Below are 15,119 nucleotides of genomic sequence, written 5' to 3' on the forward strand. Positions count from 1 at the left end.
CCTCAAGTTATGAAAGAAGTATATTGGATACTTGTTTGGGCGGAATCCAGCTCCTGTCTAATTTCTGCGGTTCATATCCCAGGTATAGACAATTGGGAAGCGGATTACTTCAGTCATCAGACTTAACATCCAGGGGAGTGGTCTCTCCATCCAGAGGTGTTTTCTCAAATTGTTCAGATGTGGGGTCTACCAGAAACAGATCTGATGGCATCTCATCTAAACAAGAAACTTCCCAGGTACCTGTCCAGGTCCAGGGATCCTCAGGCGAAAGCAGTGGATGCGTTGACACTTCCTTGGTGTTATCATCCTGCTTATATTTTCCTGCCTCTAGTCCTTCTTCCAAGAGTGATCTCCAAAATCATCATGGAGCAATTGTTTGTACTGCTGGTGGCTCCAGCATGGCCTCACAGGTTTTGGTGTACGGATCTTGTCTGGATGTCCAGTTGTCAACCTTAGCGACTTCCATTAAGGCCAGACATTCTATCTCAAGGTCCGTTTTTCCATCAGGATCTCAAATCATTAAATTTGAAGGTATGGAAATTGAACGCTTAGTACTTAGTCATAGAGGTTTTTTTGACTCTTTGATTAATACTATGTTACAAGCTCATAAATCTGTTTCTAGAAAGATTTATTATCGTGTTTGGAAGACTTCCATTTCATGGTGTTCTTCTCATAAATCTTCTTGGCATTCTTTTAGAATTCCTAGAATTTTAGAGTTTCTTCAGAATGGTTTGGATAAAGGTTTGTCTGCAAGTTCCTTGAAAGGACAAACCTCAGCTCTTTCTGTTTTATTCCACAGAAAAAATGCTAAGCTTCCTGATATTCACTGTTTTGTACAGGCTTTGGTTCGTATCAAGCCTGTTATTAAATTTATCTCTCCTCCTTGGAGTCTTAATTTGGTTTTGAAGGCTTTACAGGCTCCTCCACTTGAGCCTATGCATTCTTTGGACATTAAACTACTTTCTTGGAAAGTGTTGTTCCTTTTGGCCATCTCTTCTGCCAGAAGAGTTTCTGAATTATCTGCTCTCTCTTGTGAATCTCCATTTCTAATTTTTCATCAGGATAAGGCAGTTTTGCGGACTTCAATTAAATTCTTACCTAAGGTTGTGAATTCTAACAACATTAAATAGAGAAATTGTTGTCCCTTCTTTGTGTCCTAATCCTAAGAATTCTTTGGAGAAATCTTTAAATTCTTTGGATGTGATGAGAGCTCCGAAATATTATGTTGAAGCTACTAAAGTTTTCAAGAAGACTTCCAGTCTATTTGTTAGCTTTTCTGGTTCCAGGAAAGGTCAGAAGGCTTCTGCTGTTTGCTTGGCTTCGTGGTTAAAGTTTTTGATTCATCAAGCTTATTTGGAGTCGGGTCAAGCCCCGCCTCAGAGGATTACAGCTCATTCTACTAGATCAATCTCCACTTCCTGGGCTTTTAAGAATGAAGCTTCAGTTGATCAGATTTGCAAAGCTGCAACTTGGTCTTCTTTGCATACATTTACTAAATTCTATCATTTTGATGTATTTGCTTCTTCGGAAGCAGTTTTTGGTAGAAAAGTTCTTCAGGCAGCTGTTTCAGTTTGATTCTTCTGAATTAAGTTTTTTCTTTTCAATTAGGAGACTAAACTTATGTTTGGGTTGTGGATTAATTTTTTTCAGCGGAAAATGGCTGTTTTAATTTTTATCACTCCCTCTCTAGTGACTCTTGCGTGGAGTTCCACTTCTTGGGTATTGCTATCCCATATGTCACTAGCTCATGGACTCTTGTCAATTACATAAAAGAAAACATAATTTAGGTAAGAACTTACCCGATAAATTAATTTCTTTCATATTGGCAAGAGTCCATGAGGCCCACCCTTTTAAAGGTGGTTATGATTATTTTGTATAAAGCACAATTATTTCCAAAGATGCTTTTTACTCCTTTCTTTATCACCCCATTACTTGGCTATTCGTTAAACTGAATTGTGGGTGTGGTGAGGGGTGTATTTATAGGCATTTTGAGGTTTGGGAAACTTTGCCCCTCCTGGTAGGATTGTATATCCCATACGTCACTAGCTCATGGACTCTTGCCAATATGAAAGAAATTAATTTATCAGGTAAGTTCTTACATAAATTATGTTTTTTATTTTATTTTTTTTATTTTTATTTATTTTTTCTGTGTCTTATTTTTCTTTAGTTTTTTTTTTTTTAAGCTTTATATACACTTGATATCTCAAACTAATATGAACTATTGTTATTAAGGAGTATCCTTTGGTTGGTGGATGTGGACCCCACGGAAGCTACATGGTATTTTGTGGACAGCCATGAACTTCTACACTTCAAATGTGGGACAAGATATTTAGTATTTACTATAGCTGAAATATGGCAGTTATTATTAAGCCCTATTTAGGTTTATTTTACTTGTATTTTTATGTGACGTGTGTATTTGAAAGTGTTGAATAAAGCTTGTTAAAAGAATAATAAAAAAAAAAGGTTGCAGCTTAATCTAAGGTAAGACTTTAAGATGACCAAGGTGTAGACTGTCCCTTTAATGCCTTAGACAGTATACCTTATTGGCACATAAATATCAGTATGTGAGAAACTATTTATTAAATCACATTGCTGATAATACATCAGCCACAAATCCCACTAGAAGGAAGTAAAAAATTAAATAAAGCACCTGAAAACAAGCTTAATCGTTCAACAATTCAGCGTATGAAAGAGGGATGCAGAAGAAGCCTTTTCTGCACACATGCCCCAAACAGAGTCACTTGAGGTATGCAAACGCACATTTGGACAAGCCAGCTTCATTTTGGAAGAAGGTGCTATGGACTGATGAAACAAAGATGGAGTTATTTGGTCATAACAAGGGGTGTTATGCATGGCGGCAAAAGAACACAGAGTTCCAAGACAAACACGTGCTACCCACAGTAAAATTTGGTAGATGTTCCATCATGCTGTGGGGCTGTGTGGCCAGTGCCGGTACTGGGAATCTTGTTAAAGTTGAGGGTCGCATGGACTCCACTCAATATCAGCAGACACTTGAGAATAATGTTGAGGAATCAGTCACAAAGTTAAAGTTACGCCGGAGCTGGATATTTCAACAAGACAACGACGTAAAACACTGCTCAAAATTGACTGGCATTTATGCAGCGGAACAAGTACAATGTTCTGGAATGGCAATCCCAGTTCTCAGACCTGAATGTCATTGAAAATCTGTGGGGTGATTTGAAGTGGGCTGTCCATGCTCGGCAACCATCAAACCTAACTGAACTGGAGATGTTTTGCAAGGAGGAATGGTCCAAAATACCTTCATCCAGAATCCAGACACTCATTACAGGCTATAGGAAGCGTCTAGAGGCTGTTATTTCTGCTAAAGGGGGCTCTACTAAATATTATTGCGATATTTCTGTTGGGGTGCCCAAATTTATGCACCTGTCTAATTTCTTTTTGATGCATATTGCACATTTTCTGTTAATCCAATAAACCTCATTTCACTACTGACATTTTACTGTGTCCTTCAGTTATTTGATAGATCAAAATCAAATTGCTGATCCAAACACCCAATTATTTATAAATGAAAATCATGGAAATTGTCTGGGGTGCCTAAACTTTTGCATACGACTGTGTATATATATATATATATATATATATATATATATATATATATATATATATATTTATATATTAGTCCTTGAGGATATGCACTCACTATACTACATATGTAACCACCAGGGTGCCAGTGCAATCAATCGATGCTCAAAACTCTTAGTATAAGACACCATTCCACTCACTGGACTTGTAAAGGTTAAAACCTAGCACTTATTACAAGTTTTATCCAGAATAAAGCAAAATTTGATAAGAGCAGTAAATTGGAAAGTTGCTAAAAATTGCATGCTCTGTATCAGTACTAAAAGTATAATTTTTATTCTTTATTGTCCCTTTAAGAACTAAAATTGTATAAGTCAGGTCTCCTTGATTTCTGCTATTTACACATACAGCAGTTCCTCTGGATGTTTTTAGGAAATATATTATGTGTGTGTTTAATACCCATAAATGTATAGTAAGATTTCCAAAGAATTGATCTGTGACTCCACGTGCCAGGAAGTTGGCCTTCACTGGCCTAGAATATACAGTACATATAGGTTTTGTGAAAACTAAGGCTCACATTACAAGTGGAGCACTACAGCTAGCACAGGGTGTGCTATCAAAATTGCCTGTCCTCAGAATAGCACACAATCTCATAGTACAAGTCTATGGTAAAAATTAATTACCAGAGAATTTTTACAGCGGCTAAATTTCTTTAGCACACCCTATACTTCTAGTGGATAGTGCAGACACCCTAAACATCAATCATTCTACAAGCTGTGTTTTAAAAGGGATAGGTTATATGGCAAGGTGCTTGACTGGGAAGAGCATAGAACTTTAAAACAATGTTAACACCATTTGGTTGTTTTTAAAATATAAATAGTTTAAATATCATTTTTCTTTACCCAAAGATTGTTTTAAATATATAATTAAATTATAATGGTTTCCAAACTGCTTTTTTACCTTTATTTTGGCCTTTGAAATAGCTGCTCCCTTACCTGCTGAAACTGCCACCTAACCTACCAGTGGAAGGGGTTAAATAGAGAGATTTTATTCTCATTGACCACCCTTAATTTATTTAATGAGAAATAGCATATAGAAAATAAATATAAAGAAACAATTTCCCATGCTTTTAATACACTGCAGTGAATATAACAAGTCATTTGAAAGACATTAAAAAGAAACACATTTTACAGTATACCGCCCTATTAAAGGGCCAGTAAAGTCAAAATCAAATGTTAATAATTCAGATAGACAGCTTTTTAAATATCTTTCCAATTTACTTCTATTGCCAAATTTGCTTTGTTCTTTTGGTATCCTTTGTTGAATAGTTAATCTAGGTGGGCAGATAGGCGCTTAGAAGTGTGTGTGTGTGTGTTTTTAGCACTACATGGCACAGTGTTTTGCAACTATGCATAACATTGCTATAAACACTGTTGCAAACACTGCTGCAAGATGACTAGACACTTGCACTATCCTGAGCTCAACTAGGGTTACTCTAACAAAATATACCAAGAGAACTAAATAAAAATGATAGTAGAAGTACATTTGGAAGTTTTTTTTTTTTTTTTTAATGTCATGCACTATCCAACCCATTCATTTACATGTAACTGTCCCTTTAGTTGCAAATAAGCAGCACAAATTGTGGGGTGCATGTGCTATAGCTAATAGGGTGCAGTTTGTCAACTTATAATGCAAATGATGTGTTCAGTGATCTCACAGTTTAAGAAACTATTCTACGTGTCACTTCATTTTGAACAAGGAATTGGATATGTAATCAGTTAGTCATACTGAAGAAACAACCTTATGTAAACCCCTGAGGTTGTGTACATGTGGACAGGCTTAAAGGGACACTAAACCCATATTTTTTTTACTTTCATGATTCAGATAGAGCATTCAATTTTAAGCAACTTTCTAATTTACTCCTATTATCAATTTTTCTTCATTCTCTTGCTATCTTTATTTAAAAAGCAGGAATGTAAAGCTTAAAGGGACACTAAACCAAACATTTTTTATTTCATGATTCAGGTAGAGAATACAGGTATACCCCGCTCATACAGCGGGTTAGGGACCGGAGCACCGCTGTAAAGTGAAAACCGCCTTAAAGTGAAACAAGGCGATTTTAGCTTTCTTTTCACTTGCCAGTGTGTTGAAAGACTTGAAAACATGTTTGAACTAACTTATATTAGGGGTGCAATAGCTCTAAGTTTAGTTTAACACTAGCACAGAACAGTATTCAATAGAAACTGTACCTGTAAAATAGTGACTATAGTACAGATTGCACTGTAATGCTGTAAACAGAGTGAACTGTGCATAAAAAAATGGTGCCAGTCACTTTTCTCGCAATCTGACGATGATTACAGCACTATTTCTAAATCCTTGGAGGTTGAACTTCAGCTCCACAAAGCGCTGTATTAGCGAAGCGATGTAAAGTGAAGCGCTGTAAAGCGAGGTATACCTGTACAATTTTAAAGATCTTTCCAATTTACTTCTATTATCTAATTTGCTTCATTCTTTAGATATCCTTTTCTGAAGAAATGGCAATGCACATGGGTGAGCCAATCACACAAGGCATCTATGTGCAGCTACCAATCAGCAGCTACTGAGCCTATCTAGATATGCTTTTCAGCAACGGATATGAAGAGAATGAAGCAAAATAGATAATAGAAGTAAATTAGAAAGTTGTTTAACATTGCATACTCTTTCTAAATCATGAAATAAAAAATTTTGGTTTCATGTCCCTTTAACGCCTTAATGACCACAGCACTTTTCCATTTTCTGGCCGATTTGGGACCAAGGCTATTTTTACATTTCTGCGGTGTTTGTGTTTAGCTGTAATTTTCCTCCTACTCATTTACTGTACCCACACATATTATATACCGTTTTTCTCTCCATTAAATGGACTTTCTAAAGATACCATTATTTTCATCATATCTTATAATTTACTATAAAAAAAATTATAAAATATGAGGAAAAAATTGAAAAAAAACACACTTTTTCAAACTATGACCCCCAAAATCTGTTACACATCTACAACCACCAAAAAACACCCGTGCTAAATAGTTTCTAAATTTTGTCCTGAGTTTAGAAATACCCAATGTTTACATGTTCTTTGCTTTTTTTTGTAAGTTATAGGGCCATAAATACAAGTAGCACTTTGCTATTTCCAAACCATTATTTTTCAAAATTAGCGCTAGTTACATTAGAACACTAATATCTTTCAGGAATCTCTGAATATCCATTTACATGTATATATTTTTTTTTTAGTAGACATCCCAAAGTATTCATCTAGGCGCATTTTGGTATATTTCATGCCACCATTTCACCGCCAAATGCAATTAAATACAAAAAATCGTTCACTTTTTTACTAATTTTTTCACAAACTTTTGGTTTCTGACTGAAATTATTTACAAACAGCTTGTGCAATTATGGCTTAAATGGTTGTAAATTCTTCTCTGGGATCCCCTTTGTTCAGAAATAGCAGACTTATATGGCTTTGGCGTTGCTTTTTAGTAATTAGAAGGCTGCTAAATGCCACTGCGCACTACACGTGTATTATGCCCAGCAGTGAAGGGGTTATGTAGGGAGCTTTTAGGGATAATTTTAGATTTAGTGTAGTGTAGTAGACAACCCCATGTATTGATCTAGGCCAATTTTGGTATATTTCATGCCACCATTTCACCGCCAAATGCGATCAAATTAAAAAAATTTTTTCACAATTTTAGGTTTCTCACTGAAATCATTTACAAACAGCTTGTGCAATTATGGCACAAATGGTTGTAAATGCTTCTCTGGGATCCCCTTTGTTCAGAAATAGCAGACATATATGGCTTTGGCGTTGCTTTTTGGTAATTATAAGGCCGCCAAATGCCGCTGCATTTCACATGTGTATTATGGCTAGCAGTGAAGGGGTTAATTATGTAGCTTGTAGGGAGCTTGCAGGGTTAATTTTAGCTTTAGTGTAGAGCTCAGCCTCCCACCTGAAACATGAGACCCCCTGATCCCTCCCAAACAGCTCTCTTCCCTCCCCCACCCCACAATTGTCCCCGCCATCTTAAGTACTGGCAGAAACTCTGCCAGTACTAAAATAAAAGCTATATTTGGGCTTTTTTTGTGTGTTTTTTTTTTAAACATATTTACATATGCTGCTGTGTAGGATCCCCCCTTAGCTCCCAGCCTCACTGATCCCCCACCAAACAGCTCTCTAACCCTCCCCCTCTGCCTTAATGGGCGCCATCTTGGGTACTGGCAGCTGTCTGCCAGTACCCAGTTTAGTAAAAAAAAATGTGCCTTTTTAAAAAAAAAAAAAAAATGCCCTTTTCTGTAGTGTAGCTTCCCCCCCCCCAAGATCAACCCCCCACCCCTTCCAGATCCCTTAGCTGTTTATTTACAGCTTTCAAAACTTTTTATTTTTTCACTTTTCACAGTTTATTTTTCTGCAGTGTAGCGGTTCCCTCCCGCTCCCGCCCCGTGCACGCACGCCCCCCGCCGCCCCCCCCCGTGCACGCGCGCGCTCCCATGCGCGCTCCTGCCCCCCTCCACTCCAATCGGCACATCGATGGCCGCCCACCCGCCTCCCAGACTTGCTCCCACCCACCAACGATACCGGCCACCGATGTCCGGTGCAGAGAGGGCCACAGAGTGGCTCTCTCTGCATCGGATGGCCAAGGGGGGTTATTGCAGGATGCCTCGATATCGAGGCATCACTGCAATAACCAGAAAGCAGCTGGAAGCGAGCAGGATCGCTTCCAGCTGCTTTCCAGACCAAGGACGTACGCCACACGTCCTCGGTCATTAACAGTATTTTTTTTTAGGACGTGTGGAGTACGTCCTTGGTCATTAAGGGGTTAAAAGCCAGCCCTTTAGGTTCAGCACCCTGGATAGTGCTTGCTTATTAGTGGCTACATTTAGCAAACTAATAAGCAAGTACAACTCAGGTTCAGAACCAAAAATGGGCCGGCTCCTCAGCTATACATTTCTGCTTTTTTAAATGAAGATAAGAGAATGAAGAAAAAATTATAATAAGAATTAAAATTAGAATGTTGCATAAGATTACATGCTCTATCTGAATCATTAAAGAAAAAAAATTGGATTTAGTATCCCTTTAAACATAGCACACAATGCAAAAGAGAAAAAGAAACGGTTGTGTTTTGTTAAGTATTTTATTGAAGACGTCAAATCAATAATTAAGACAGATATATTTCTAACAACATACTATATGCGTAAGTGAAACAGAATGAACAGTAACAGTGAAAAATAAGCAGTTGGCTAGAAAACTGCTGGATGGTTAAAGCAATCACATATAACTGCTGAAGTGAAATGATTATTTACCTATGCTTGATTGTCCTGTTGGATTTATTAAGACAGTGTGTGAAAAAAAAAATCACTAAATTACCCTTTTCTTGGTCAGAAAAAACAACAGGTATCAAATATACTTATCCTTTGGAATTTATATATTCAGATGGCAGGTCACAAAAATGTTTAACATTAGTATTTCATAACAGAATATTAATATAACTGAATGGAAAAAAATAATATTGCCAGAAATGTTTTTTTTTCATTGATAATGAAGTCTCTTACTCACTATATGGTACTTAATAAGCGAGAATGTGTAAAAACTGTAATAACGTATATTTATAAATAAAGCTAAAACGTTCAAAGGAATTTCATATTCTTAAATTTATTTTTCTGGCTATTTTTTTTTTTAATATTGAAAAATATATGTATATACTAATATATTCTTATGGAGTGTGCTTCTAGATGATTTTAAATTTTTATACAGATGAATAGTTAGATATCTTTTCTATCACACCAGGCCTTCATAGCAAGAGACTCTTTCATTCATTAAAAAGGAAAAAACATAATTTATGTAAGAACTTACCTGATAAATTCATTTCTTTCATATTAGCAAGAGTCCATGAGCTAGTGACGTATGGGATATACATTCCTACCAGGAGGGGCAAAGTTTCCCAAACCTTAAAATGCCTATAAATACACCCCTCACCACACCCACAATTCAGTTTAACGAATAGCCAAGAAGTGGGGTGATAAGAAAAAAGTGCGAAAGCATATAAAATAAGGAATTGGAATAATTGTGCTTTATACAAAAAAATCATAACCACCACAAAAAAAGGGCGGGCCTCATGGACTCTTGCTAATATGAAAGAAATGAATTTATCAGGTAAGTTCTTACATAAATTATGTTTTCTTTCATGTAATTAGCAAGAGTCCATGAGCTAGTGACGTATGGGATAATGACTACCCAAGATGTGGATCTTTCCACACAAGAGTCACTATAGAGGGAGGGATAAAATAAAGACAGCCAATTCCTGCTGAAAATAATCCACACCCAAAATAAAGTTTAATGAAAAAACATAAGCAGAAGATTCAAACTGAAAACGCTGCCTGAAGTACTTTTCTACCAAAAACTGCTTCAGAAGAAGAAAATACAACAAAATGGTAGAATTTGGTAAAAGTATGCAAAGAGGACCAAGTTGCCGCTTTGCAAATCTGATCAACTGAAGCTTCATTCCTAAACGCCCAGGAAGTAGAAACTGACCTAGTAGAATGAGCTGAAATCCTATGAGGCGGAGTCTTACCCGACTCAACATAGGCAAGATGAATTAAAGATTTCAACCAAGATGCCAAAGAAATGGCAGAAGTTTTCTGGCCTTTCTAAAACCGGAAAAGATAACAAATAAACTTGAAGTCTTTCGGAAAGACTTAGTAGCTTCAACATAATATTTCAAAGCTCTAATAACATCCAAAGAATGCAACGATTTCTCCTTAGAATTCTTAGGATTAAGACATAATGAAGGAACCACAATGTCTCTACTAATGTTGTTGGAATTCACAACTTAGGTAAAAATTCAAAAGAAGTTCGCAACACCGCCTTATCCTGATGAAAAATCAGAAAAGGAGACTCACAAGAAAGAGCAGATAATTCAGAAACTCTTCTGGCAGAAGAGATGGCCAAAAGGAACAAAACCTTCCAAGAAAGTAATTTAATATCCAATGAATGCATAGGTTCAAATGGAGGAGCTTGAAGAGCCCCCAGAACCAAATTCAAACTCCAAGGAGGAGAAATTGACTTAATGGCAGGCTTTATACGAACCAAAGCTTGTACAAAACAATGAATATCAGGAAGAATAGCAATCTGTCTGTGAAAAAGAACAGAAAGAGCAGAGATTTGACCTTTCAAGGAACTTGCGGACAAACCCTTATCTAAACCATCCTGAAGAAACTGTAATATTCTCGGTATTCTAAAAGAATGCCAAGAAAAATGATGAGAAAGACACCAAGAAATATAAGTCTTCCAGACTCTATAATATATCTCTCTGGATACAGATTTACGAGCCTGTAACATAGTATTAATCACAGAGTCAGAGAAACCTCTTTGACCAAGAATCAAGCGTTCAATCTCCATACCTTTAAATTTAAGGATTTCAGATCCTGATGGAAAAAAGGACCTTGAGACAAAAGGTCTGGTCTTAACGGAAGAGTCCACGGTTGGCAAGAGGCCATCCGGACAAGATCCGCATACCAAAACCTGTGAGGCCATGCCGGAGCTACCAGCAGAACAAACGAGCATTCCTTCAGAATCTTGGAGATTACTCTTGGAAGAAGAACTAGAGGCGGAAAGATATAGGCAGGATGATACTTCCAAGGAAGTGATAATGCATCCACTGCCTCCGCCTGAGGATCCCGGGATCTGGACAGATACCTGGGAAGTTTCTTGTTTAGATGAGAAGCCATCAGATCTATTTCTGGAAGTTCCCACATTTGAACAATCTGAAGAAATACCTCTGGGTGAAGAGACCATTCGCCCGGATGCAACGTTTGGCGACTGAGATAATCCGCTTTCCAATTGTCCATACCTGGGATATGAACCGCAGAGATTAGACAGGAGCTGGATTCCGCCCAAACCAAAATTCGAGATACTTCTTTCATAGCCAGAGGACTGTGAGTCCCTCCTTGATGATTGATGTATGCCACAGTTGTGACATTGTCTATCTGAAAACAAATGAACAACTCTCTCTTCAGAAGAGGCCAAGACTGAAGAGCTCTGAAAATTGCACGGAGTTCCAAAATATTGATCGGAAATCTCACCTCCTGAGATTCCCAAACCCCTTGTGCCGTCAGATACCCCCACACAGCTCCCCAACCTGTAAGACTTGCATCTGTTGAGATTATAGTCCAGGTCGGAAGAACAAAGAAGCCCCCTGAACTAAACGATGGTGATCTGTCCACCATGTCAGAGAGTGTTGTAAAATCGGTTTAAAGATATTAATTGAGATATCTTTGAGTAATCCCTGCACCATTGGGTCAGCATACAGAGCTGAAGAGGTCGCATGTGAAAACGAGCAAAGGAGATCGCATCTGATGCGGCAGTCCTAAGACCCAACATTTCCATGCATAAGGCTACCAAAGGGAATGATTGTGACTGAAGGTTTTGACAAGCTGATATCAATGTTAAACTTCTCTTGTCTGACAAGGACAGAGTCATAGACACTGAATTTATCTAGAAACCTAAAAAGGTTACCCTTGTCTGAGGAATCAATGAACTGAATGGTAAATTGATCCTCCAACCATGAAATTGAAGAAACAACACAAGTCGATTCGTATGAGATTCTTCGAAAATGAGAAGACTGAGCAAGTACCAAGATATCGTCCAAATAAGGAAATACCAAAACCCTATTCTCTGATTACAGAAAAAAGGGGCACCGAGAACCTTTGAAAAAAATTCTTGGAACTGAGGCTAGGCCAAACGGTAGAGCCACAAAACTGGTAATGCTTGTCTAAAAAGAGAATCTCAGACACTAAAAGTGATCTGGATGAATCGGAATATGCAGATACACATCCTGTAAATCTATTGTAGACATATAATGCCCTTGCTAAACAAAAGGCAGGATAGTCCTACAGTAACCATCTTGAATGTTGGTATCCTAACATAACGATTCAATAATGACAGATCCGGAACTGGTCTGAAGGAATTGACCTTCTTTGGTACAAATGAAGAGATAAAATAAAACCCCAGCCCCTGTTCCAGAACTGGAACTGGCATAAATACTCCAGCCAACTCTAGATCTGAAACACATTACAGAAATGCTGAGCATTTGCTGTGTTAACTGGGACACGGGAAAGAAAAGAATCTCTTAGCAGGAGGCCTTAACTTGAAGCCAATTCTGTACCTTTCTGAAACAATGTTTCTGAAACCAGAGATTAAGAACGGAATTGATCCAAATTTCTTTGAAGAAAACGTAATCTGCCCCATACCAGCTGAGCTGGAATAAGGGCCGCACCTTCATAGGTACTTAGGAGCTGGCTATAGGTTTCTATAAGGCTTGGATATATTCCAAACTGGAAATAGTTTCCAAACTGATACCGCTCCTGAGGATGAAGGATCAGGCTTTTGTTCCTTGTAAGGAAAGGAACTAAAATGATTATTTACCCTGGAAAGAAAGGGAAAGCAAAGATGACTTAGAAGACATGTCAGCATTCCAAGTTTAATCCATAAAGCTTCTCTAGCTAAAATAGCTAGAGACATATACCTGACATCAACTCTAATGATATCAAAAGATGGTATCACCAATAAAATTATTAGCATGTTATAGAATAATAATAATGCTATAAAATTATGATCTGTTACTTGTTGCTCTAAAGCTTCTAATCAAAAAGTTGAAGCTGCAGCAACATCCGCTAAAAATATAGCAGGTCTAAGAAGATTACCTGAACATAAGTAAGCTTTTCTTAGAAAGGATTCAATTTTCCTATCTAAAGGATCCTTAAATGAAGTACTATCTGCCGTAGGAATAGTAGTACATTAGCAGGAGTAGAGATAGCCCCATAACCTTAGGGATTTTTGTCTCAAAAAACTCTAATCTGTCAGATGGCACAGGATATAATTTGCTTAAACGTCTAGAAGGAGTAAATAAATTACCCAAATTATTCCATTCCCTGGAAATTACTTCAGAAATAGCATCAGGGAGATAAAACACTTCTGGAATAACTACAGGAGATTTAAAAAACCTTATTTAAACGTTTACATTTAGAATCAAGAGGACCAGAATCCTCTATTTCTAATGCAAATAACACTTCTTTAAGTAAAGAACGAATAAATTCCATCTTGAACAAATACAAAGATTTATCAGCATCAACCTCTGAGACAGAAACCTCTGAACCAGAAGAACCATTATCAGTATCAGAATGATGATGTTCATTTAAAAATTCATCTGAAAAAAGAGAAGTTTTAAAAGACTTTTATGTATACTAGAAGGAGAAATAACAGACATAGCCTTCTTAATGGATTTAAAAAATAAAATCTCTTATGTTATCAGGAACACTCTGAAAATTAGATGTTGACGGAACAGCAACAGGTAATGTAACAGTACTAAAGGAAATTTTATCTGCATTAATAAGTTTGACATGACATGCAATACAAATAACAGCTGGAGAAACAGATACCAAAAGTTTATAGCAGATACACTTAGCTTGGTAGCTCCAGCACTGTGCAGTGACTTTCCTGAAGTAACTTCTAACTCAGTTGCAACGTGGAACATCTTGCAATATGTAAAAGAAAAAAACAACATATAAAGCAAAATTGATCAAATTCTTTAAATGACAGTTTCAGGAATGGGAAAAAATGCCAAAGAACAAGCTTCCAGCAACCAGAAGCAATAAAAAATGAGACTTAAATAATGTGGAGACAAAAGTGACGCCCATATTTTTTTGTGCCAAATAAGACGCCCACATTATTTGGCGCCTAAATGCTTTTTGGCGCCAAAAATGACGCCACATCCGGAACGCCGACATTTTTGGCGCAAAATAACGTCAAAGAATGACGCAACTTCCGGCGACACGTATGACGCCGGAAACGGAAATAGAATTTTTGCGCCAAAAAAGTCCGCGCCAAGAATGACGCAATAAAATGAAGCATTTTCAGCCCCCGCGAGCCTAACAGCCCACAGGGAAAAAGTCAAATTTTAAGGTAAAAAATGTTAAATTAAAATGCATTATCCCAAATATGAAACTGACTGTCTGAAAAATAAGGAAAGTTGAACATTCTGAGTCAAGGCAAATAAATGTTTGAATACATATATTTAGAACTTTATAAACAAAGTGCCCAACCATAGCTAGGAGTGTCACAGAAAATAAGACTTACTTACCCCAGGACACTCATCTACATATAGCAGATAGCCAAACCAGTACTGAAACGAGAATCAGCAGAGGTAATGGTATATATAAGAGTATATCGTCGATCTGAAAAGGGAGGTAAGAGATGAATCTCTACGACCGATAACAGAGAACCTATGAAATAGACCCCTTAGAAGGAGATCACTGCATTCAAATAGGCAATACTCTCCTCACATCCCTCTGACATTCACTGCACGCTGAGAGGAAAACCGGGCTCCAACTTGCTGCGGAGCGCATATCAACGTAGAATCTAGCACAAACTTACTTCACCACCTCCATCGGAGGCAAAGTTTGTAAAACTGAATTGTGGGTGTGGTGAGGGGTGTATTTATAGGCATTTTAAGGTTTGGGAAACTTTGCCCCTCCTG

The sequence above is a fragment of the Bombina bombina genome, chromosome 1 (assembly GCF_027579735.1).
Source record: "Bombina bombina isolate aBomBom1 chromosome 1, aBomBom1.pri, whole genome shotgun sequence".
Lineage (NCBI taxonomy): Eukaryota > Metazoa > Chordata > Amphibia > Anura > Bombinatoridae > Bombina > Bombina bombina.